This window comes from Octopus sinensis, linkage group LG9 (genome assembly GCF_006345805.1).
Source record: "Octopus sinensis linkage group LG9, ASM634580v1, whole genome shotgun sequence".
NCBI lineage: Eukaryota > Metazoa > Mollusca > Cephalopoda > Octopoda > Octopodidae > Octopus > Octopus sinensis.
The window spans coordinates 5,214,955-5,241,266 of NC_043005.1; positions in this window are offsets into that span (position 1 = coordinate 5,214,955).

A 26,312-nucleotide genomic window follows, 5' to 3' on the forward strand; every position below is an offset into this window, starting at 1 on the left:
TGTCAGCCGTTTACTGGGGTAAATCTCTGATACTGATTAGGAATGAAACTTAAGAAGAAAAAATGCAAATGAAGGCGGAGCTTCCATGTAGTCAACTCGCTCTGGGAGAAATATCAGCCAAATCTCACTCAAATCAGACTCTATTATATCTATATCTATATCTATATATATATGTATATGTATATATATGTATATATGTGCATGTGCACACAGACGTGCATGTGTGTGTGTATATATATATATATATATATATATATATATTATATATATATATATATATATATATCTATATATATATATATAATTTATTAAAAGAAAGAAGAAAAAAATGTGAGAAAGTAGTACATGCAAAGTATTAATGAGACACTCAGAGAAGGAAAGAAAGAGTGGTTGTTTTATATTTTGAGCTTAGCTCTTCATTGGAAACAGGAGACTTAGGAAAGTTCAAAAGAAAAGGAAGAATAAGGAAAAAAAATTGCCTACAGTCCATGTGTAGTTACATTTTTGAGATGACTGGAAGTAGATGGACAAAGTGAAAGTGTTTTCTGGGACAGGAAAATGTGAAGAAGGAATGGAGGTCAGGCATGGTGTGAGGGTGTGGGTTATGGCGAGGAAGAGGAAAAAGAAGGAGAGTGGAAGTAGAACTGAAGATAAGTCAAGGGAAGACAAGTGGAGAGGAAGAGTCACGGACAAATTGTAATGATTCACATAGATAGATATGTATATACATACTTATGTGTTTTGTCAAATGTATGAGAAAAGAGTGCTCAATACATCTTGTAGAGTACATTATTATTTTTTTTTTGAAATTGAAATGGAGAGCTTGTCTTGCAGCTCATGCTTCAATAAAAACCCATATAGACAGGGTGTGTAAGGTATTTGAGGGCAATTTTTTTTTACAAAATCATACATACAATTAGAGAAAACAACTGTATCAATGAAAAAATTTGCACATATAAGATTATCTTCATTATAATCTTATCAGTGGAACTACCTTCCACATTAATAGCTGCTTCTATGCGAAATCTGAATTGTCTATATACTCAAATTAAATGGTTCTGTCTCATATCTGATATTATGATATTATGTTTATGAACATTGTTAGCCCTCCATTCTTGGGTTGCTTGAGCCTTACGTGATGGTGCAGAGTCCTGCTGAAACATGTACAACCATATGAGTGTTCCCTGCTTCCTCTTCCCTGTCCCCCCCCCTCCTACTTTGCATTCTCTATTTATCCAGGGCTTGACAACTGTTTCTATGACCTCAATGTAACCAGTGGAGTTAACTCTAAGGCCTTGTGGAAAGAAGTGAGGAGGCATCACATGTCCTTAATTACTGATAAGTAGAAAATCCATGATTGTTGGAACTTCAGAAGGGTCCGAACATAACCATCTGTGCTTTTTTTTCTGTTAATCTTCTGGTCCTGGTCAAAGATTTTCTCATCTGAGAGAAACCAAATCACTTTGTATACTTCTAGGTTTTGAACATTGATTAATAGCCTTTTAGATCTGATTAAATGATTTCCCTTTGATTGTTTCTGACATGAATTGGCCACTCCTCATCATGTAAGACTTGTGCAGGATGTCTTTGTGAACAACATTTCTGATTGTCCCTTCTAACACATGGATGTCTTTTGCAATTGACCTCATGGATTTTCTGGGATTTCTGTCAATAATCTGCTGAACTTGTTGAATAAATTTGGGCGTTCTGATGATATCAGAGCATTGGGAATGCTTTTTGTGTTATGATACTGGTGGCACTTTTCCATCTGAGGCTTCTAACTCCTTGTGAACTTTGTAGACAAAAGATATGGCGACTTTCAAAAATTGAGCTATCTCTAAATTGTTGCGCTCAGCCTTTAAGGCCGCAATTACAGCATGCCTCTTCATTTCTTGGATAAGCTGAGTGTCTGCTATTATTTTCTGAAACATAAATGACATAAAGTTGATTTAAACGCAATACTAAGTAAAAAAATGTCATGTTCTCAAATAGCCTGTGTACCACCATCATCATCATCATCGTTTAGCGTCCGCTTTTCATGCTGGCATGGGTTGGATGGTTCAACTGGGGTCTGGGAAGCCAGAAGGCTGCACCAGGCCCAGTCTGATCTAGCAATGTTTCTACGGCTGGATGCCCTTCCTAACGCCAACCACTCCGTGAGTACCCTGTATATATATATATGTGTGTGTGTGTGTGTGTGTGTGCTTCACTGTTTGACAACTGGTGTTGGTTTGTTAACATCCATGTAACTTAGCAGTTTGGCAAAAGTGACTGCAAGGCGGTTCCCCAGCATGGTTGCAATCCAATGACTAAAATAAGCAAAGGAGAAAAAGAATAAATGGATAATAGCAAAAGTTACTAACTTGTTGCCAATGATCAGGACCTGAAGGCAAAATTTATAAGGGAGAACAAGACTGTTTTCAGTCAATGGGGGATTTTCTCTTACAATTCCTCTGGGGCCTGGATGGTTATGATGGGGAAAAAAATCATACGAAAAATATTCACAAAAGAAGGAAAATTGTAGAAGCTGGCAGATTTTATTTATTTATTTTAAGTTGTAGTTCATGAAATATGGATTTTTATGGGATTCTGGATTCTCCCTCTTGTAGGTCCTGCTAATGATGACAAGTTAAGTCAGACAACAGTTGGAGTATCCTGCCATTTTATCATCAATAATTATTACCTTCCTGTAATAACCCTAAATCAGGGATCAGTGAATGGTTTTCAAACAGCTGGTCAGATGTGAAATTTATCTGTCATTTTGACTTAGCGTAACTCAACCCTCTCCAGGGTTGAACCCTTGGTGATTTCTTCCAAAACGAAAGCATGAGATAAAGGGAAGAATTGACCCCAATACAAGACTGATACTTTATTTATCAATCCCCAAAAGGATGGAAGGAGAAAAAAAAAAGCAATAATCATGCAAAAGCAGTTTTGTCTCTTAATTTTCTACATGTTATTTGCTTTTATGAAGGAATTACTACATATTTAAAGGCAGCAAACATTTGTATGTGCCACATACGGGGTGCACCCCTCCCACGCCCCATCCCTTCATCAGTCTTGATAAACACTTTAACAGTAAACATGGTGTCCACTGCTCCAAACCATTGTGGTGACTCAGAAAAATGGTAAAACATTAGCTTTATAAAATAGTGTTACCATAGGTGCAAGAGTGGTTGTGTGATAAGAAGCTTGCTTCCCAACCACATGGTTTTGGGTTCAGTCCCACTGTGTGGCACCTTGTACTATAGCCTCAGGCCAACCAAAGCCTCATGAGTAGTTTTGGTAGAGGAAAACTGAAAGAACCATGTTGTATATGTATCTGTGAGTGTGCGTGTGTGTGTCCCTCACCACTGCTTGACAACCATTGTTGGTGTGTTTATGTCCCTGTAACTCAGCGGTTCAGCAAAAGACCAATAGAATAAGTACTAGGCTTTAAAAAAAACAATAAGTACTGGGGTTGATTTGTTTGGCTAAAATCCTTCAGGGTGGTGCCCCAGCTTGGCAACAGTCAAATGACTGAAACAAGTAAAAGATAAAAGATCTAACTCCACTAGAGGCAATGGGAGATTTTCTGCTGCATCCTGTTGGATACATTATGTGCACGGTATATAGGGACTTAAGGACATAGGTATATGTGCCCTAGGACTCATAAAACTTGAGATTATCCCAGATTCACAGTATATAAGCAACTGAGATAACAGCACTGCTACATAAATGAGATGCTTTTCTGTCACAGGGTAAGCAATGTGAAATGAAGTGTTTTGTTTAAGAACACAATGCATTACTCAGTCTTGAACTCAAAACCATGATCTTCCAATCATGAATGCAACACCCTAACCATAAGGCCATGTGCCTTCATCAAATATAGGGAAGAAAAGTTAAAATATTTTTAATCAGGCTGAATGGGAGCGATTGTGACTTTGAAGTGAAACATGGTACCAACCAGTTTACTTACTTTCCTCTAAGGACAAGTAAACATTTCTATTTGTCACTCCCTCCTTTCTTCAACTCTTTTATTCATGTAAACTATAATACGACAACATAGGTGATGGTATTAATCTTTGTTGCTACTCCATTCATAAAGGAAGGTGAAAGCATCTACTGTTTAAAATATCGCACCTGGGGAAACAAATTTACTATTTTTTACCAACTGAAGTAATCTCACAATCTTTTTTTTTTTTTTTATTGGTGGTGAGGGTGAGTATTTCTATAAAGCATTGATTTATTTGATGTGACTTGAAAAATGTCTCTTTTTTTTCTCCATTTTTTGATACTGAATTATATTGTTCACTAACCAAAAATAGATAAAGAAACAAAAAAATTTTTGTGTGCAGCGTTACATCTTTATAATAGTAAAATTCAAAGTTTGTTTGTCTGTTTGTGTATTCCCGGATTTCAGAGAAAACAGCCGTTGTATTCATTAAAGTTGGTAAACTGGATGAAATGAGATGGCGGGCCATAGTTTGCCAACCCCTGTATTATATAACTGCAAACACATACATGCATGCATACATAACTACATACACACCTATATATGCATACTTACATTCATACATAGCTTCATGCATACCCATACATACATTAATACATGCATACTAACATATCCTCTCATTCACTCATATATACACTCTCACTGTTACTCTCTCTCTCTCTCTTTCTCTCAGTCCCTCCCTCTCATTGTTTCTTTCTCCCTCTCTTCCTTTTCCCCTCTAAAGTGAACCCTATTAAAAATGGAGATGACAAACAAAAAAGCAATAGTCTTTAATGCTAATACGGGATCTCACAGTGGAGTGAGAGAGGAGGTGGCACTGTTGATGAAATCAACCTCAGTATTTAGCTGGTACCTATTTCATTTAATCACTCCAAGAAAGAGCACACTAAATGGATAGCAGAATTGTTGACCTGAGTTCAAATCCTGACTGCAGAAATTTGATCTTTAATCATTCTGGTGACCAATAAACTGCTGAGGAGAGATATATTCAACTGTACACTCTCCAAAAAAAATTATGTCCTCATACAGGAGTTGTTCTGTTTGTTTTTTGCATTTGTCTCATGGTTAATGAAATAGTTTCCTAAATTTGATGATGGGCCCTACCTAAATCATCTTATCTGTCCTCTTGCTCACAGCAAACGAATATCTAGAAAGGCTTGTCAGTGTGCCTCATGGTCTCAGTGAACAAAGTGGAAAAAACATTGCCCTGGATGATGGCAAGGGAAATGCACTAGAACAGCCACTCTTACTCACAGGGCTTGCATTTGTGCATGACCATCTCTGCCCCATAAGCGATGAGCAAGGATGTGGTCCAGGGGCCAAGAACGCTAGAGGTCTCCACTGCCACATGTTTGATCACACACTTGCATTAGAAATTGTGTTATTAATACCAAAAGGATGGAAACAAAACAAAGCAATTTCAGTTATATTTGACTGAGAATGTAAAAGCTATAAAACCTCTTGTTTGGGTCCATAATGTTTCTGCTGTACATTGCACCAGCCCCTATATTTCTTATTTTAGCCAGCAATTTTGAGGGAAGTTGGGTAAGTCGTCAATACTATGTGCTTCAGTACTTGATGGATACTTTATTTTATTGACCCCAGAAGAATAAAAGACAAAATTGACCTCATCCGGATTTGAATTCACATGTGTCTAATAATAAATATTTTCTCACATTTTTTCAGAGTTGCAGGCTTTGCTAAAGAGTTATGGTTGATTGAATCAATCCCAATGCATAACTATTATCTATTTTATTATCTATTTTATTGATGAACGATTAAAAGCAAAGTCTATTCAGGCAAGATTTGACCTCAGAATGCAAAGTCTTTTTGTCTGGTTCTCTAATGTTTTTGCTATACATACCTGAACCCATGGTTCTTATTTGAGCACAAGGTCAGCAATTTAGGGGGAAGGAAATTAGCTGATTATATTGATCCTAGTACTTGACTGTTACTTTATTTTGTTGCTTGGTGGGATGAACGGTAAAGTTGACTTGAGACTCATGTGAGTCTAATATTTCTTTTTCTAATTTTGACACAAGGCAAAGAATTTTAAGGGAAGTCAGAAAATCAATTACATCAACCCAAATACTTAACTAGTTCTTCATTTTATCAACTCTGAAAGAAGATTTAAGACAAAACTGACTTTGGCAGAATTTGAACTCAGAATACATTGCCAGAACAAAAATGGCAAAGCATTTTCCCCACACTCTTATGATTCTGTCAGCTTGCCACCTGTATATGAGTCTAATCTTAAATGTTTTCTCACATTTGCATAGAGTCACAGACTTTGCTGAAGAGTTATTGTCAACTGAATCAATCCCAATACATAACTGTTACCTATTTTACCAACAAAGGAGTAAAAGCAAAGTTTACTCAGACAGGATTTGAACTAAGGATGAAAGGATAAATAGGAAAAATGCAAAAAAAGTGATTTAACTCTATGTACAACTATTTCTGCTGCCCTACCATCTAAATGTCTTGAATAATTCTGATTAGCGGCATTAATAAAATGCTTAAAAAACATTAATTTGTTTTCTTTTCACATGAAATTCTACTTCAGTTACACAACAAAAAAACTACTAACCGAACGACTGTCATAACAAGTAGGCGACTATCGTATGTAGTGGATCGCTTGTCTCAGAAGTTGCCCAGCCCTTTATAGTTTGGTTACACGCAGAGATGCTGGTGATGGTAGCTGTAGAGAAAATGGGAATGAGGCAAAGAATCATATTTAACACTGAGTCAAATTGTTGTATGCAAATTACCCATCATTGTGAATCACTAATGTCTGCCTTAGCTTGAGGTGAGCATTGGAGTGCTGGAGGTGAGCAAACAGCAGGTATACACCACATTGTGCTGTACCCTGTGCTCAAAAAGAACTGGTACTCCATCAGCTACAACAATGAGGGTTCCAGTTGATCTGATCAATGGAATAGCCTGTTTGTGAAATTAATGTGCAAGTGGCTGAGCACTCCACAGACATGTGTACCTTTAATGTGGTTAGTTCTCAGGTTGGTTCAGCATGACGCAGAATGGGACAAGGCTGGCCCCCTTTGAATTACAAGTACAACTCATCTTTGCCAGTTGAGTGGACTGGAGCAACGTGGAATAAAGTGTCTTGCTCAAGGACATAATGCATTGTCAAATATTGAACTTATGACCTTAAAACCATTAGCTGGATACCTTAACCACTAAGCCACACCATGGGCTCTCAGCCTTGATGAAGTTGTTAGGGTTCTATTATGACATATGGTGTGTCTTGGGTATTTTTATACATTGCAGAGCCCATCTCTCCAAGACTCTTTCTACTTGTTAGCCATTCTTCATCCATTAAAATTGTTCCCTACACCTACATTAGCCATCCCATCCCTATGCACAGACCACCAAATGATCTCTCCTCATGCTCTATGCCTGTTTCTCTCTCCCTCTCCTACATAGCATATGTTATCTCTCTCTCTCACTTGTCCTCTCCCCGTCAGTCAGCTGTATCATCATTACTAGCCTCTTGCTAATCCCCATCTACCCATCTACCTTCCCCACATTGAACTCCACTAGCTACCCCACCTCCTTTGTATCCATCACACCCTCTATCCACCTTTGAATGCTATCCAATCCTTACAGATCACACACACCCCTTTCTCATTCTCCCCCCATCTCTTGCTCTTCCCTCTACTCACACTCTTGGAAAGCCCCACCCTCCTAGCTTCTGTATCTGCACTTGGTTCTATTCACCTCATACCTTAAGGTGCCACCTCATCACCCCTATTCATCTCTTTGGGGACACTATTGATTCATTTTTTCCCTCTCTCCCCTAAATGTGAGTTGCCATGTAGCTCCTCTACAACAAGAACCTGCTCTGCCCAACCCTTTCTTATCATATCTTAAACCCCCACCAAGCATAAAGGTGCCTCCTCCAACCCTGGGTTTTATAGCCTTGCAAGCTGCATGATGACTTATGCCAGCGGCATGAAAAAGAGCACCCAGTACATGCTGAAAAGTGGTTGACATTAGGAAGGGCTTCCAGCTGTGGAAACCATGTCAAAGGAGACACTGAAGGATGATACAGTTCTTGGACTCATTGGACCCTGTCAAACCATCCAACCCATGCCAGATTGGAATACAGACAGTAAATGATGATGATGTGTATACACATATGTATATATATATATATATATATATATATGGCATGTAAAAAGCACCAACCAATTGTGGCCATTGCCAGCCTCCCCTGGCCCCTGTGCCAGGCGCACGTAAAAAGCGCCCACTATACTCATGGAGTGGTTGGCGTTATGAAGGGCATCCAGCCGTAGAAACACTGCCAGATCGCACTGGATCCTGGTGCAGCCTCCTTGCTTCCCAGACCCCGGTTGAACCGTCCAACCCATGCTAGCATGGAAAACGGACGTTAAACAATGATGATAATGATGATGATATATTCTGTTGTGTCTGGAGAGAGTCATTTTCTTTTTGTGCCTTATTATGTAAGGACAATAAAAATAAGAAAAAAAGTGGAAATTTTACCGGTGAGTGTGTTACATAATAAGGCACAAAATGAAAATGACTCTCCCCAGACACAATAGAATATACTACAACTCACGAACTCATATGAAGAATCTTGCAAACCAAATCCCAAAACGAAATATATATATATATATTTATATACATATATGTATATATATATATTTATATACATATATGTATATATATATTTATATACATACATGTATATATGTGTGGAGGCGTGTGGCTTAGTATTAGGATGTTCGACTCCTGATTGTAAGATTGTGGTTTTGATTTCTGGACTGGATGACACATTGTGTTCTTGAGCAAGACACTTCATTTCATGTTGCTCCAGTCCATTCAGATGGCAAAAAGGAGTAATCCTGTGATGGACTAGTGTTCTGTCAAGTGGGTGGGGATATATACACCACAGAAGCCGGGGAAACTGGCCCTGTGAGTCTATATCACTAGGGAAGCAATGTTTCTCCTTTTGTATATACATATGTGTTTGCACACGTGCATGTGTGTGTGTTGTGTGCATAGATATATATGAATATATGTGTGTATAGATATATATATGTACATGTGTACAGATTTATATATGTGTATATGTGTGTAGAGATGTATATATATATATGTGTAAAGATATATGTGTAGATATGTGTATGCCATCACATATATATGTGTGTGTGTGTATGGTTATATATATATATATATATATATATACACACACATAGATACACACATACACAGACACACATATACCAGAATGTCGTCAGCAAAACATTTTCAAGTGAGAGATGTCAACCATCTCAGCTGACACATAAATATATCATATGTTTTATATATACATATAGATATAGGATGTATATATAATATTGTATGTTTATATATAATATAATCTTACTTATGTCGTGTTTTATCATGTTTGCTATTTTCAACATATTTTTGTGGGAAATGTTTTCCATTCTATGACACAAACACACACATACGTGTGTAGCTATGCATGTATGTATGTATTTATATATACATATATATGTGTATGTGTGTATGTATGTGTATCTATTTAAACATGCAATATACTTATATATCTGTGTTTCTGCACATGTGTATGTGTGTGTATATATATATATATGTGTGTAAGTTTATTTCTACATATATTTTAATTTTAGCATGTATGTATTTGTATGTATGTGTAGACATGTATGTATATATGTATAAGTATATCTATGTGTGTATTTGTTTAAATGCTTTTATGCATATATTTACAGGTTTGGATGTATATATATATCCAAACCTGTACATGCATACACATACATGAGCAACAACAAAAACCTCACAGTGCAATAAATAAACAACTGACTACAGGACATGATTTAGAAAGTGAAAATGTCCGATGAGACATTCACATTTGTAACAAGACTTTCACTCCATATTAAAAAAAAAAAAAATGAAAATAAGACCAACCATCTCAAGAACAGTTGTCACCATTGTCTTCCACAATCTCTTCATCTCTTTGGTTTGGTTTTGATTTCTCCATTTCTTTGCAACCACTCTGTTACCACATGCTATTGCAGCATCTATGATCTTACTATTTATTTTTTAGTCCTCTACAATCATATTTGGTCTTTTTAGTCAGTCTCTGTAGTTCAGTCAGTCTCTGTAGAGAAATCCTATAAAATCCTGTAATTGTCACTCACCCTCGCAGCCAGGGCTGGATTAAGACCCATCAAGGCTACTAAGCACTTAAAAGATTTTGGTGTCCCCATAAAAGATTATGTACTTCCAAATGTAAACAATAACAAACCATAAAATAAATTTTTATTTTTCAAAATGAAACAAAACAATAAGAGAGAAAATAATGTTTATTTTTGTCTCCTTCTACTTTATTTATATTTGAAAAGTTTCCTCCTACTTTTTTAAATTGCAAAGTCTTTGAATGAGATCCTCAAAATTAATCTTAGGTAATGCATCTGCATCTATACTTAGTAGAGATAAAGGCATCCCAAATATTATTTTAGCAAGTTTAAAGGGATTTCTTTTGGTGCTGTAAACCCTTTACATTTCTTTGGTGTTCCCTCCTTCCCTTGATGCCCTCAGCACATGCTTATTTTGCTTAATGGTTAATCTAGCACTGCTCACAGTCAATGGCTTCTCTCCATACTACTTTTCTGCCAATTTGAATTTACATACTCAGCTAACATCCCAATGCATTCTTTTATAGAAACAGTCATGCTTGCATTTATACTCTTTTTGTGGTAGCTTACTGCATGCAGTTGAGAAATTACTAATACTTTCTCCTTTTTAACAGATTCTATGTTTACTCTCAGGTAGTGAGATGACAGAATTAGTGATGAATTGAACAAAATGCTTAATGGCGCTTCTTCAGTGTCTTTGCATTCTGAGTTCAAATCCCACTGAGGTCAAGTTTGCTTTCATACTTTCAGGGTTGATAAAATAAAGTACCAGTCAAGTACTGAAGTTGATATAACTGATTATCCTCATCTAAAATTGCTGACTTGGCCAAAAATTTAAAACAGTTATTACCTCCGCTTTCACTAAGGCAGAGGTATTGTTTTCAGTTGTGTATGTTTGTTTGTCCATGGACAAAATATCTCAAAAACCACTGGATAGATTGAGGTGAAACTTTCAGGGATGTTTGGCCTCATGACTGTCATGAACTGATTAGATTTTGGGATTGATCAGGTACCGGACAAGGATTCTAGATTATTTTTCCTGCTTTTTTTACTTAATTTTTGAGAGCGGTTGGGTTTGTTTTTAGTATTCTCATTTGTGAGAGCAGTCGAGTTTATTTCAAATACTCTCATTTTAAAAATCATCTCTAGCTAATCATTGAGAGGACGTTGGTGTTGCCTTGGTGGAGGTTTGCACTCTGTAAGTGCTCTTGTTATTTTTGTTATTATTTCCCTAATCAAATGTAACCTACAACACCGAAATTTAGAGTGTTTACATAGAAGATAACCATTACATAATTTCAATATTTAATAAGCAAGAAAAATAAATAATAATGATAGCTCCACCTCCAATTTTTACATGGTCTCATTTTTCTTAAGATATATTCTCTAATATTTTAAAATCTCGTCACTTTCTTGAAGATATCCCAAGCTTGACTTGAAATATGAGTTTAGTTATGTTGTGAAATGTATATATATATATATATAAACTTAAAAGTTTATATATATATAAACGTAAAAGGGCACCATTCGAGCATGATCATTACCAAAGTCACCTTACTGGCACCTGTGCTGGTGGCATGTGTAAAAGGATTCGAGCAAGGTCATTGCCAGTACCACCTGACTGGCCCCCATGCCTGTGGCACGTAAAAAGCACCCACTACACTCTCAGAGTGGTTGGCATTAGGAAGGGCATCCAGCTGTAGAAACTCTGCCAAATCAAGATTGGAGACTGGTGCAGCCATCTGGTTTGCCAGCCCTCAGTCAAAATCGTCCAACCCATGCTGGCATGGAAAGCGGACGTTAAACGATGATGATGATGGTTATGATATATATCATTGCTACTATGCAAAAGTGTTGTAAGTCCAAAATGTTGCTTTTCCTGAAATCAAAAAAATAGTTTCACCATTCCATTTACATATATACGATGGGCTTCTTTCAGTTTCCATCTACCAAATCCACTCACAAGGCTTTGGTCGAAGACACTTGCCCAAGGTGCCATGCAGTAGGACTGAACCCTGAACCATGTGGTTCATAAGCAAGCTACTTACCACACAGCCACTCCTATGCATGTGTGTGAGTTTAATATGAAAATCGTGGTTATGTTACAGTTCTGACACCTGATATTTCAATAATCCACTCCACCATATTTTTATTTCACTCTTAAGTTCCCAGACTCTTGTTTTCTTTCTTTTTGCTTTTATTATTAATGTTTAGATCAAATCCTCCTCTTGAACTTCTGGTAAACTGTGTAACTTTGCATATCTCAGCAGTAGTCAGCATGCATTTCTTCTGACCATCCATCTTAATATCTATTTTCAAAGACAAAAATATTCTTGGTGGAATCTTTCACTTGGCTCATTAGATAAGTCAGCAGGCATTCGATGGAAGAAAACAAAAACTGAAAATGAGAATGCAGAATGTGAACTGTTAGTGATATTTTTCAACCCAAGAACTGATACTTTTGAAGCAAATTGTATACATTTTGTTCATAGTCATCTGCACAATTTCACCCAAAAAGTACTGGCATTCCACCGCCGCCGCCACCACTACCACCACCACCACCACCATCGTTTAATGTTCATGCTCCATGCTGGCATGGGTTGGACAGTTTGACAGGAAGCAAGAAGCACTGCATCATGCATTGGTGTCTGTTTTGGCATTCTTTCTTTCTATGGCTGAATACTCTTCCTACGGTCAACCACTTTACAGTGTGTTCTGGGTGCTTCTTCATTGCACCAGCAGTAATGAGGTCACAATGCAATTTCCAAGACTACGAACTTTGAGTGAGGCAGCTTTATGCTAGGAGTGGTTGGCGTTAGGAAGGGCATCCAGCTGTAGAAACACTGCCAGATCAGACTGGGCCTGGTGCAGCCTCCTGGCTTCCCAGACCCCGGTCAAACCGTCCAACCCGTGCTAGCATGGAAAATGGATGTTAAACGATGATGATGATAAGGGGTTAAAGAAGTGGTTTTCAACTGGGATTCATATGACCCTTTGGGATTCATATGACCCTTTGGGATTCATATGACCCTTTGGGATTCATATGACCCTTTGGGATTCATATGAGACTTTGATGTTAACATTTATGTGCAATGAACTGGTTATACTTTTACAATGCACAAAATATTTTAACAATTTTTATATAGAGGAGTGGCTGTGTGGTAAGTAGTTTGCTTACCAACCACAGGGTTCCGGGTTCAGTCTCACTGCATGGCACCTTGGGCAAGTGTCTTCTATTATAGCCTCAGGCCAACCAAAGCTTTGTGAGTGGATATGGTAGACGGAAACTGAAAGAAGCCTGTCATATCTGTATTTATATATATGTGTGTGTGTTTGTCCCACCCCCACCATTGCTTGACAACCGATGCTGGTGTGTTTACGTCCCTGTAACTTAGCAGTTTGGCAAAAGAGACTGATAGAATAAATACTAAGCTTACAAAGAATAAGTTGACTTGCTTGATTAAAGGCGGTGCTCCAGCATGGCTGCAGTCATATTAGTGAAACAAGTAAAAGAGTATACAATTCCTAATAATATTTAATTACTAAAGACTGGAGCACAGCCTTTAGTCGAGCAAATCAACCCCAGGACTTATTCTTTGTAAGCCTAGTACTTATTCTATTGGTCTCTTTTGCAGAACTGCTAAGTTACGGGGATGTAAACACACCAGCATCGGTTGTCAAGCGATGTTGGGGGGACAAACACAGACACACAAACATACACACACATACACGCATATATACGATGGGCTTCTTTCAGTTTCCGTCTACCAAATCCACTCACAAGGCTTCGGTTGGCCCGAGGCTATAGTAGAAGACAATCGCCCAAGGTGCCACACAGTGGAACTGAACCCGGAACCCTGTGGTTGGTAAGCAAGCTACTTACTACGCAGCCACTCCTGCGCCTATAAAATTATAAAAATTTTGTAAATATCAAATGGCTATAGGGGTCCATCCAAGTAAAATAGGAATCTAAGAGGTCCGTAGGTAAAATCCATAGGTAAAATATAATTGTGAACCACTGGGAGAGTAAGGATCAGAGCAGAACAGATTCCTTGCTGTAGAGGGACCAGATGAATACCTCACATTTTAGAAGAAAGGCTAGAGGAGTGATTGGCATGGGTGAGGTAGGAAGAGGAAGTAATGAATATAGCGGTGATGAGGCATCTGTGTGGAACCTCAAAGTATGAAGTGAATGGGGACCGATGTGGGTGGGTGGAGGTTGCAAGAGTGTATGGGAGAGTAAGAGACGGGGAATGAGTGGGTGGGTGGGGGTGATTATAATAAATGAATATAATTCTTTCAAATTTTGGGACAAGGTCAGTAATTTTGAGGGGAGGGTTGTTCAACTGATAATTATTTTATTGACATCTTAATTTATGACACCAAAAAAACAGTTGGAAATTTAGTATGAAGAAAAAAAGAAAGCTGGCAAATTCTTACCTAGAACCCAAGTGAAACTGTTAGGAAACATTAGATGTAGTGAGGAAAGATAACTTTTTCTTTGGTTTCCAAAGAAGGATATTTAATAGTCTAATGACCAGGTTCCATGGCTTGTCTTTGAGGCAAATCTTTACAAATTCAGGAATCAGAAGAAATGGTAGCATATTGTGTAACCTAGCTAAGAACAATTTAAAAAATTCTCTCAGATATACCTGTTATCATTGGTTATACCAGATATAGTTTTCAAATTTTGGCAGAAATTTTGTAAATATCAAGGTCAGAGATTTCGAAGGGGTTTAAAGCTACTCCAGTGTTCAACTGGTTCTTATTTTCTCAACTCTGAAAGGATGAAAGGCAATATTAATGACGGAATTTATATATATAAAGCTAAAGTTGTTTGTGTATGGCAGGTTTGGTAGCCTTCAACTAACACTATCTCCTCCGAGACCCTGCAGCGCAAGTTGACCAAAATTGAGAGTATGATAGAAGGCTTGCTCTTCCTTCCATAGAAGAAAAAATTGAAATCAGATCATGTTAACACCAAAAATTATTTACATCAAAAAGGTGCTTTTTTTCTCTGAAAATCCCTATTTTTTACGATTTTTTTACTGCTGTGTCGCCATTTTTCGGTGTATTTCAACCAGAAAAATGTTCACTTAAAGAGAATAACAAGCTACATAATGCAAAATTTTTACTTTTCAGAAATTCCAATTCTAAAGGGTCGAAACAAACCCGAGCAACACCGGGCGATACTGCTGAATCTGGAAGTAAAGTAAGAAGGCTTTCATTACTATTTCTGACATTTGGGTCATTGGTTAGTGGTAGAACTTAGCTACACAGTAGATAAAACTCTTCTGTACAACAAATGTTGGTTCCATCTTTAACTAGCAACACTTAATAATTTTGAATGAATTTCCTTGGGAAAAGTGTTTAAATGCAGGACTTATTCTCTCAGTCTCTTTTGCAGAACTGCTAAATTACGGGGATGTCAAGCGATGTTGGGGGGGGGGGGCACACAAACACAGGCACACAAACACACACACACACACACACACACACACACACACACACACACACACACACACAGAGGATCAGTCTCTGTTTTTATTTATCTATGTATCTGCCTGTCAGTCTATCTCTCTGAGTGGTTGTCTGTCTGTCTTACTGTCTATATGCCTGTCTATTTATCTATCTATACATAGACACACACACACACACACACATATATATGCATGCACACACACACACATATATGCATGCACACACACACACACACACACACACACATATGTACACACACACTACATTTGCTCAAATCAGGATATAGAGTTTTAAAATATTCCATCCAATAACTTTCTAACATTAATAATTTAATTTGAAGACAAGAAACTGATACAATGTTTATTTTTTGTGTATATTTCTCTATCTTTTTATATTTTTTATATTACTATTCAACTTTTTTTTACTTATATTTCTATTATTTGTTTATTTATTAATTTTTTTTTAGCTATTAATTTTCATATGGGAAGATATTTTCTTGTAAGATTTTTTTTTGAAAATGGGTAAAAGAAGAGAAAATGTTTCGAACCGAAAGAGAAAGAAGAAATAAGGATTAAATGATCATATTTAGTAATTTAATCTCTCTTAATTATGAACAAACTTGAAAATAAGACTTCTTATGGTGATTATTTTTGTTAATGTATATCAGAGAGCAGTGTGAGAAAAACCATTCTGTGTGTGTGTGTGTGTGTGTGTGTTGTGTGTGTGTGTGTGTGTGTCAAACTGATTGAAATAAATATCAGAGTTTTTTTATGGTAGTATAAAAAGTTGTTAACCTAACGGTTGTTTAATATTAATATACTGATATACTAATGTTGTTGTTACTGTGGTTGGTGATGGTGGTAATGGTGTGATGTTGTCATTCTTGGAGTTGGTGGTGGTGGTGGTGGTGGTGGTGGTAGTAGTGGCAATGGTGTTGTTATTGTCATTCTTGGTGGTGATGAGGTTGTTATTCTTGGTAGTGGGGGTGTTGGTGTTGTTTGTGATGATGATGATAATGGTAGTGATGCCTTTTCTTTTTTTTTGTTGCTTTGTATGTGAAACGTCTCTAATTGGTATCCATTTATTTGTTTGCTTGATTATATATTTGTGTGTGTGTGTGTGTGTGCGCCTGTGTGTATATACATGTGCGAGCACATGTATGTATGAATGAATGTATGTTTGCATGTGAATATTTGATATTTGTATGCACATGCATCTCTTTTTCCCTCTCTCTCTCTCTCTATCTATCTATCTGTGTGTGTATATATATATATATATATATATTATATATATATATATATAATATATATATATATATATATATATATATATATATATATATATATATATATATATATAGAGAGAGAGAGAGATTAGATGCAGTATGGTTGAATGGTTGAGAAACTCATATTTCATAATCTCACAGGATCCAATAATAATTATAATTACAATAATTACAATAACAGCAATAATTATTATAATAACTGTAACAACACAATATAATCAACCATACTCTTTTTCCAAGATTTATGGCCTTGTACCAGTGCTAGGCCTTAAGTTATTCCACACACACACACACATATATACACACATGTCGTTGTTGCAGGTCCACAAGATTTTCAGGCTTTAGGCTTCATCCTGCTCAGACTATAGATATTTCTGGCACAACCCTGTTCCTTTAGTATAAATCATCAATGCATTTAGTACTGGCCCTGGAAAGGTATATATATATATATATATATATATATTATATATATTAACAATTAAGGAACGGCCATAATAGGCCATTCACCCACTAGAAATAACAGCCAAAGCTTCTACCGCTGGGCCGCTGGTGGCAATAAAATTCTACAAAATTTTCCTTGCCACCCTATATTGATTAATTATAAATATATATATATATATATATATATATATATATATACATGCTAGCATGGAAAGCGGATGTTAAACGATGATGATGATATATATATATATATGAGGGTTCGAAAATTTCTTACCAAACAACCACACATGATTTGTTTATAGTGATCCAATGTTTGTGTAGATTGACATTACCTGCACAGGTACAATGGTTGCCACATGTCAGCTGTTGAAATGATTACAAAGCAACATGAAATGAAGGTGTTTTGCTCAAGAACACAACACAATGCATGGTCTGAGAATCGAACCCACGATCTCACAATCATCAGTGCCACACCCTAACCACTAAGCCATGCGCCTTCACTATATTTAGTGGTTAGGGTGTGGCACTGATGATTGTGAGATCGTGGGTTCGATTCTCAGACCATGCATTGTGTTGTGTTCTTGAGCAAAACACCTTCATTTCATGTTGCTCTGTGATCATTTCAACAGCTGACATGCGGCAACCATTATATATATATATATATTGGGAAGAGAGAGAGTATGATACAGTCTTGACTTTCTCAGTTTAGTAATCCCTGCTCATATATATATATATATATATATATATATATATAAAGCTGAAGTTGTCTGTGTGTGGCAGGTTTGGTAGCCTTCAACTAACACTATCTCCTCCGAGACCCTGCGGCGCAAGTTGACCAAAATTGAGAGTTTGATAGAAGAAAGCTTGCTCTTCCTTCCGTAGAAGAAAAAATTCAAATCGGACCATGTTAACACCAAAATTATTTACATCAAAAAGGTGCTTTTTTTCTATGAAAATCCCTATTTTTTACGATTTTTTTACTTCTGTGTCGCCATTTTTTGGTGTATTTCGAGAAAAATGTTCACTTAAAGAGAATAACAAGCTACATAATGCAAAATTTTTACTTTTCAAAAATTCCAATTCTAAAGGGTTGAAACAAACCCGAGCAACGCCGGGCGATACTGCTAGTATACATAAATATATAATGGGCCTCCTTCATTTTCCAGCTACAAATCCACTCTTGGTTATTGTCGGACACACTCGAGTTGCTATGGCGTAGGACTTAACCACATAACCATGCCTCTGTCAATATGCGCACATACGCTCACACACAAAAGGTGTCGAAATTATAATGACTTGATTGATAAATGAGGTGGAGGAGTGTGCGTGTCCACGTCTTGTGTGTGTTTTTTCCTGCTTTCTGTATGTCCCTTTGTTCTCCTGTGCATCATTTTACTGTACACACTCACACATACACATACACACACTCACACATGCGCACGCACACACACACATTATTTTACAAATAATACATATAATGTTATAACTCTTTCTAGTGTTGTTACTGTTGTGTTGGGAATGTGTATGACATTTTTTCCTTTTTTTAAATATATTTTAATCTATAAATGTCTCCCTGTTTTTAGTGTTCATATTGTTGTTGTTTGGTGTTGTTTAATTATTACTATTTTATTTCTCTTTTTTTTTTCATTTCCTTTTTCTGTTTTGTTCAAATACATTTTTATATATATTTCTTATGTGACTTTTCATGCAAAGTTTTGAGAAATTCTTCAAGTTTGAAATCTTAACTTTTTTGTTGTTTGCTTTCCTCCTCCTCCCCCTCCTCCTGCTCTTCTTCTTTGGTGTCTTATTCCACCCTCCTCCACCCCCGTTTCTCCACCTCCATCATCTGACATAAACTGTTGCCATTTTCTTCAGCGCTTTATATTCCCCAACAGAATGACTCGATTATTGATTTATTTGATTCCCGTCTAGAAAAAAGTTGGCCAACTATTTTTTTGTATGTTATTTTATTTTATTTTTCTCCAGATGTTGTAAACAAACCATTTTGGTAAGATTGTCAAAGAAAGATTAATACAACAAAAAAACAAAACAAACCCCAAAAGACATTAGCAGCAGTAGCAGTAGTAGTAGTAGTAGTAGTAACTGCAACAACAATGACAACAGCAGAAATAACAGCAGCAACAAAAAGAAATAATAATAATAATAATAATAATTACAATAACAACAATAATTATTATAATAATAACTGCAACAACAGCAACAACAACAATAATGATAATAATGATAATAATAATAATAATAATGATAATAATAATAATAATAATAAATGATAATAATAATAATGATAATGATATTAACAATAAGTTATATGTAATTACACCAATTCCTGGTACTACAGCCATAAAAGACATGGAACTACGACAACAACAACAACACCACCAAGCAGTGAAGAAGCATAACAACATTAACAATGGCAATAATAATGGATAACAGACTTGGAAAGTTTAAGGGGAGGGGTAGAGATAATGCACAGAAAAAATTGTAGGAAAATAAGGGTGACGTCAGAGGGCTGGGATAATATCAACACTACTACTACTACTACTACTACTACTACTACTACTACTACTACTACTAACAAGAACAACACAACAACAACAGCATCATTCAAAATAATAAGAATGATAACACCAATAATAACAGCAGCAACAACAACAACAACAATAATAATAATAATAGCAAAAAATCAATTTAATGATATGGGCTATAGTACAGAAAGTGAAATGCACTCAGTAACCCCGAGTTATTTGAATAGAAACGAACTGTCTGTTTGTTCATGGATGCATTTCCTCCGGAGGCAGCATATACTCTTACAGAACACGGAACTGTGAGTCGATAGACGGGCTGGTTCATTGAAGAAAATAAAAAAAAAACTATTTTTGAATGGATACACATTTCAAAAAATAAATAAATAGATAAATAAAGATGCAAATGTACAACTAAATAAATATTAAGTAAATTAAATGTATTTTATTGATATATATATATATATATATATATATATATATATATATAGGAAAATAAGGGTGACATATATATATATATATATATATATATATATATGTATATATATATATATGTATATATATATATATATATATATATATATATATATATATATATATATATATATATATATATATATACTTTATTTAAAAGCAGCAGAAATATAACAAAACTGTCCGACGAACGGGAACATGAAACTCCGAGTAACAGTTTTTGTTATATTTCTGCTGCTTTTAAATAAAGCATATTACTCTACCACTGGTATTTGAGAACTCTTTTTCCCACCTTCTTTCACATTTATGTGCTTACTCCGGTATATATATATATATATATATATATATATATATATATATATATATAAGTTTTTAAAAATTATTTCTTGTTTTCTTTTGTTGATGTTGTGTGTTTGATTTTTTTTTTCTTCTGAAACACAAATATTTGCAGGTTGGATGAAATAAATAAATATGTTTAAAAAATATTTTAAAAAAACCCCCCAAAATAGGAAAATTTTAAAAGAATTTTACAAAAGAGTATGAATAATTTCAAAAAAAGCAAGTCAAGGTTTAACACAAAATACAGTTTATGACCCATTGTGGCATTGTTGTCATTGTTGTCATCATTATCGTCACTTTCATCATCACAGTCATCAACTTTACCATCGTTATCATCATCTTCATCATCCTCATCACCTTCACCATTGTTGTTGTCATCATCATCTTACTCCTCCTCATAATCATCATTGTCATCATCATCACCATTATCATCATCCTCATAATCACCATGATTACTACCACATTGTTGTCATCTTCATCCTCATCATTGCCATCACCATCATTATCATCATCATCTTCATTATCACCACCATAATTATCATCATCATCATCATTTTCGTCATCATCATCATTGTTATCATCAACATTATCATCATCATCATCATCATTCTAGTATCTGTTTTTCCATGCTTGTATGGGGCAGACTTTTGTTTGTTGAGGCAGGTTTCTATAGCTGGGGGCTCGTTTTGTCATCAACCGCTCCTTCTTTCCAAGTTAGGTCATATTTCTCCCTTAATCTTTCAAACATGAAAAGTACAATATCTGGACATGTTTTTGTAGAAGATTTTTGATAAAAGACAACACTGATGCAATGGTGGTTTCTATTTACAGTTCGCATGCAATGTCAAGACAAGGCCACATGAACACATGCACCCATTCATATGAATATACATGCATGCATACACACAAGCACATGCATACATATATATGTGCTTGTGTGTAGATGTATATGTAAATATATAAGTATATGGCTGTGTGGTTAGGGAGCTTGCTTCCTAGCTACATGGTTTTGGGTTCAGTCCCACTGCGTGGCACTTTGGGTAGGTGTCTTCCACTATAGCCCCGAGCCAACCGGAGCTTTGTGATTGAATTCGGTAGGTGGAAGTTACTGCCGTGTGTGTATGTGTGCGTATAGCTGCTCAGTGCCTCTCCGAAAGAGAGAGAGGGATATATATATATATATAATATATATATATATATATATATATATATATATATACATATATATATACGCATATATATACATATATATATATCATCATCATCATCATCATCATAGTTTAACGTCTGCTTTCCATGCTAGCATGGGCTGGATGATTCGACTGAGGTCTGGCGAACCAGAGTTTCTACGGCTGGATGCCCTTCCTAATGCCAACCACTCCGAGAGTGTAGTGGGTGATTTTATGTGCCACCGGCACGAGGGCCAGTTCGGTGGCACTGGCAATGGCCATGCTCAAATGGTGCTTTTTCTGTGCCACCTGCACAGGAGCCAGTCCAGCGGCACTGGCAACAACCTCGCTCGAATGTTTTTTTCACGTGCCACCAGAACAAGTGCTAATAAGGCAACATAGGTAACGATCACGCTCAAATGGTGTTTTTAACGTGCCATCGGCACGAAGGTCAGCTTGTTGCTCTGGTAATGATCTCACTTGTATGGTACTCTTAGTGCTCCACTAGCAATGGATGCCAGTTACTGAGTTTGATTCCGACTTCGATTTCACTTGCCCCAACTGGTCTTCGCAAGCAGACTTTAGAGTCGAATGGAAGAAAGGCAAGCCTAAGTGGGCTGGTTACACCCCTGGCATAAGTGGGCTGGTTACACCCCTGGCATAGGCCACAAGGTTATGGTCTCACTTTTGCTTGCCAAGTAATCTCAAGCACAGTATATCTCCAGAGGTCCCGGTCACTAGTCATTGCCTCGGTGAGGCCCAATGTTTCAAGGTCATGCTTCACCACCTCATCCTAGGTCTTCTTGGGTCTACCTCTTCCACAGGCTCCCTCAGCTGCTAGGGTCTGGAAGCCATTGACTCGCGATACCAGAGGGTGCACACTCTCCTATCCTCATGTAATCTCCAGGGATACAGGCATCCAGCAACAGGACCTCCGTAATGCTATGATGGACCATGAAGTCTGGCGTAGCATGGTAAATACCATTGTCTCGACCATGGTCGAACAATGATGATGATGATGTGGATGATATATATATACGTATATATGTATATATATTTGTATATGTATATATTTATTTGTGTGTATATATATATGTTTGTATATTTATTTGTGTATATATATATCTTTATATATATAAAACTGAGAATGTGTGTCTGTCTGTCTGTGTGTTTCCCTAAAACTTGAGAACTACACAACCAATTTCATTCAAATTTTACACATGCCTTACTTAGGGTCTGAGGAGTGTCATCGGCAAAAAAAATGTTCAACTTCTTGCCTAGGGCGAACCCACAGCAATATCATATCTTCTCCACTACGATTCCCTAAAACTTGAGAACTACACAACCAATTCCATTCAAATTTTACACATGCCTTACTTAGGGTCCATGTAGTTTCATGGGCAAAAAAAATGTTCAACTTCTTGCCTAGAGCGAGCCCATAGCAATATCATATCTTCTCCACTATTTCAGTATTACGTGTTAAAAGTGAAACAAAAACGTTTCTCTATTTTATGTCAGATACTTTCACTTTAACAATAAAAATAATAATAACAATTGAATTATATGTAGTAAGTAATAATTAAAATCAAACTAAAGTATTATATAATCGTAACATAACAAAAGTAAAAATAGCAATTGGTATAAAATGCATCAATGACTTGAACTTGAATAAGTGGTTTCACATGAATGGGAATAAATTAAAAATAAAATTAGCATGCAGAAATGGAATAGTCCAGATGGATACTAAAAAATTAAATTAAAGAAAAGACTATCGTCTATAAAGTATACAATGTAGAGAAAAAAGGTCGCGTTTTTTTTGCGCTCTGTAAAATTCGGTTAAAAAAGAACAAAAAGTGAATTGTGGTTGCGGAATTGGAACGTCGGTTGGTGCGGTTTCGCGTCGCACTGGTTCTGTGCGTCGCACGTTTTCTGTTCGGGAGGCCGTTTTTCGGTCTGAGGCGACTATGAGCCGCCTCTACCAAACGGATGAGATGGAAGGGAGAAATTTCTCTGAGAATTCGTCGACATCTGAGGAGGAGTTGGCGGTGAAAAAAATGGAAAGCACCTACGCAGGTATAACGAAGAAGTCAACAGAAAAAGAGATAGACCTGGCTAAGTTGACGGACTTCCAGGAGTTCATGAAGGAGGAGGAGAACGGAGAGGTTGAGCTGTTGCCTCTAGCAGGGTGCGGAGACTGGTTCCATCGTAGAACCATTAAATATAAAGTATTTATGAATGGAGGTAGAAAAATGGAAGTGATTAACATGGAAGCAATTGAAGAGGCTTTCAAACAGACAGGAGAAGAAATTGTGTACATGACAAAAGGATTAGAATATGGAACCATAACGGTACAATTTAAAAGTGAGAAAGCAGCCAGGAATATAGCAGCCAAGGTGGTGAGTACAGAAAAGTTTTACTTGTTCCCCTCGTATTTGAATAGAAGGACCACCAGAATTAGGGTGGAAGGAATACCTCCACACCTAGAGGGCGAATTAATAACGGCTGCGGTTATCAAAGGAAATGAAGATAAAGTGGACATCCTCCACGCCATTATGAAATATGAAGGCGTGAGAGGTGCCACACTAGTAATAAACATACAGACGGAGGCGGAAGTTATAGAAAAGCTTACGGACAGTATAAAAACTGGAAATATTATTATGAGAGTGTGGGTGGAGGGTAGGGCGCACAGGTGATACAAGTGTGGCCTGAGGGGTCACATAAGAGCCTACTGCCCTCCCCCACCAAAGGAAAAAGAAAAGGAAATTGTCGCGGAAGCCCCAAAAGAGGAAGAAACCAAAGAGAACCAAAGGGAAAAAGAAACGACAGAAGAAGAGGAGATGCAAGCAGAGTGGGAAGAAGGAAGAAAAAAGAGAAAAAGAAAGAAAAAGAAAAACTGTGCGAAGCCCCAACCCACCCCAACACCACCCGCACCCTCTGAATCCCACCCTTCCCCTGCAGACAGTGAACCCACCCTCTCCCCTCCAACAAGAAAACAAAAGAAAAATAATAATACAGACAGACATGAGTTTGAAAACGAACCCAGGCCGAACATTTATATTGTGACTGAACAGAAAGAGGTTGCAAGGGTAATGGAGGAGTATGAATGGTATGAAATGGATGGGACCAGATATGCAGTCCTGGAAAAGAAGAATATAGATGAGTTTGTGTTGAGGTGTGAGAGGGAGAATTGGGAGGTGAAGGATACAAGAATGAGCGATGAATTCGTGGAATATATGGAGGACAGTTTCGGAGTAAGAATGGATATGGATGGTCTTCGTATTGGGAATGAACATTCAGGTGACAGTGAAAACAAAAGGACAGGTAAGTGATGCTGGCGGAGGGGGCCGTTAGCATCGCTTTCATATTATCATTTTTTCATTTTCATTTGCTCATAAATTTAATCATGTTGTTCTATGTCCCCCATGTTTTGTTATGTCCGCCATTCTTCGTAGCCCCTGGTGGGTAATAAAGAAATAACATGGAGGAAAGCACCTTCGAAAAGTGTCTTGGTGGGACTGTGAAAGATATCTAATCAGAGGCGGTAAATTCACCACAATAGAAGCAAGGTTCGAAGTCAATGGAGCATGCAAGGGAGTACTCAACTTGAACTTGCAAAGTGGAAATATTTTATCTTTACCTTTATATCTGGGACGTAGGACATCCTGGAAAAAAATTTAAAATGCCCCCCCACCCCACCCCAGAAGTAGAGGTAGGCTGGATTGTAGCCACACTTCTATACAAGAGGGAGAACAAGATAAAATTGATCGAAATTACAAGAGACGGGCTTACAATTCCAGTCTATTATATATTTTGTGTATTGTTATCACTAGCGATATCAAGATATAACTTTGTATTTTGTATTTTATGTGTAGATGTATATATATAGATGTACATGTAATATATACACATATCATCATCATTGTTTAACATCCATATTCTGCGCTAGCACGGATATATGCACTAGCACTATGACTCGGCAACGATGGGTCTTTAATGCTAGTATATATATGATGATGATGATGATGAGAGTGAGTCAAAAAGTAATGCAGTTTTTATTTGCATTTCTTTTTGATTCACCTTTGCATGTATAGTTTGTGTGTGTGTGTGTGTGCGCGTGTGTGTGTGCATATATATTGACAGAAAGAATGAACAAGCAGAACGTGTGGTATCACTTTAGAGCAGGGGTTCTCAACCAGGGTCCATATAAGATTTTTAGGGGTCCACCAGAATAAAATAGTAATCAAAAGGGTCCATAGATAAAAAAGGGGGTTGAGAACCCCCTGCTTTAGAGCATGTAATTAAAATTTTAAACATAATTGCAGAGTTGTTAGATTAAATAAGGGATTAAAAAATGCATAGAATCTCTCACAACTGTTTCTAGAATGG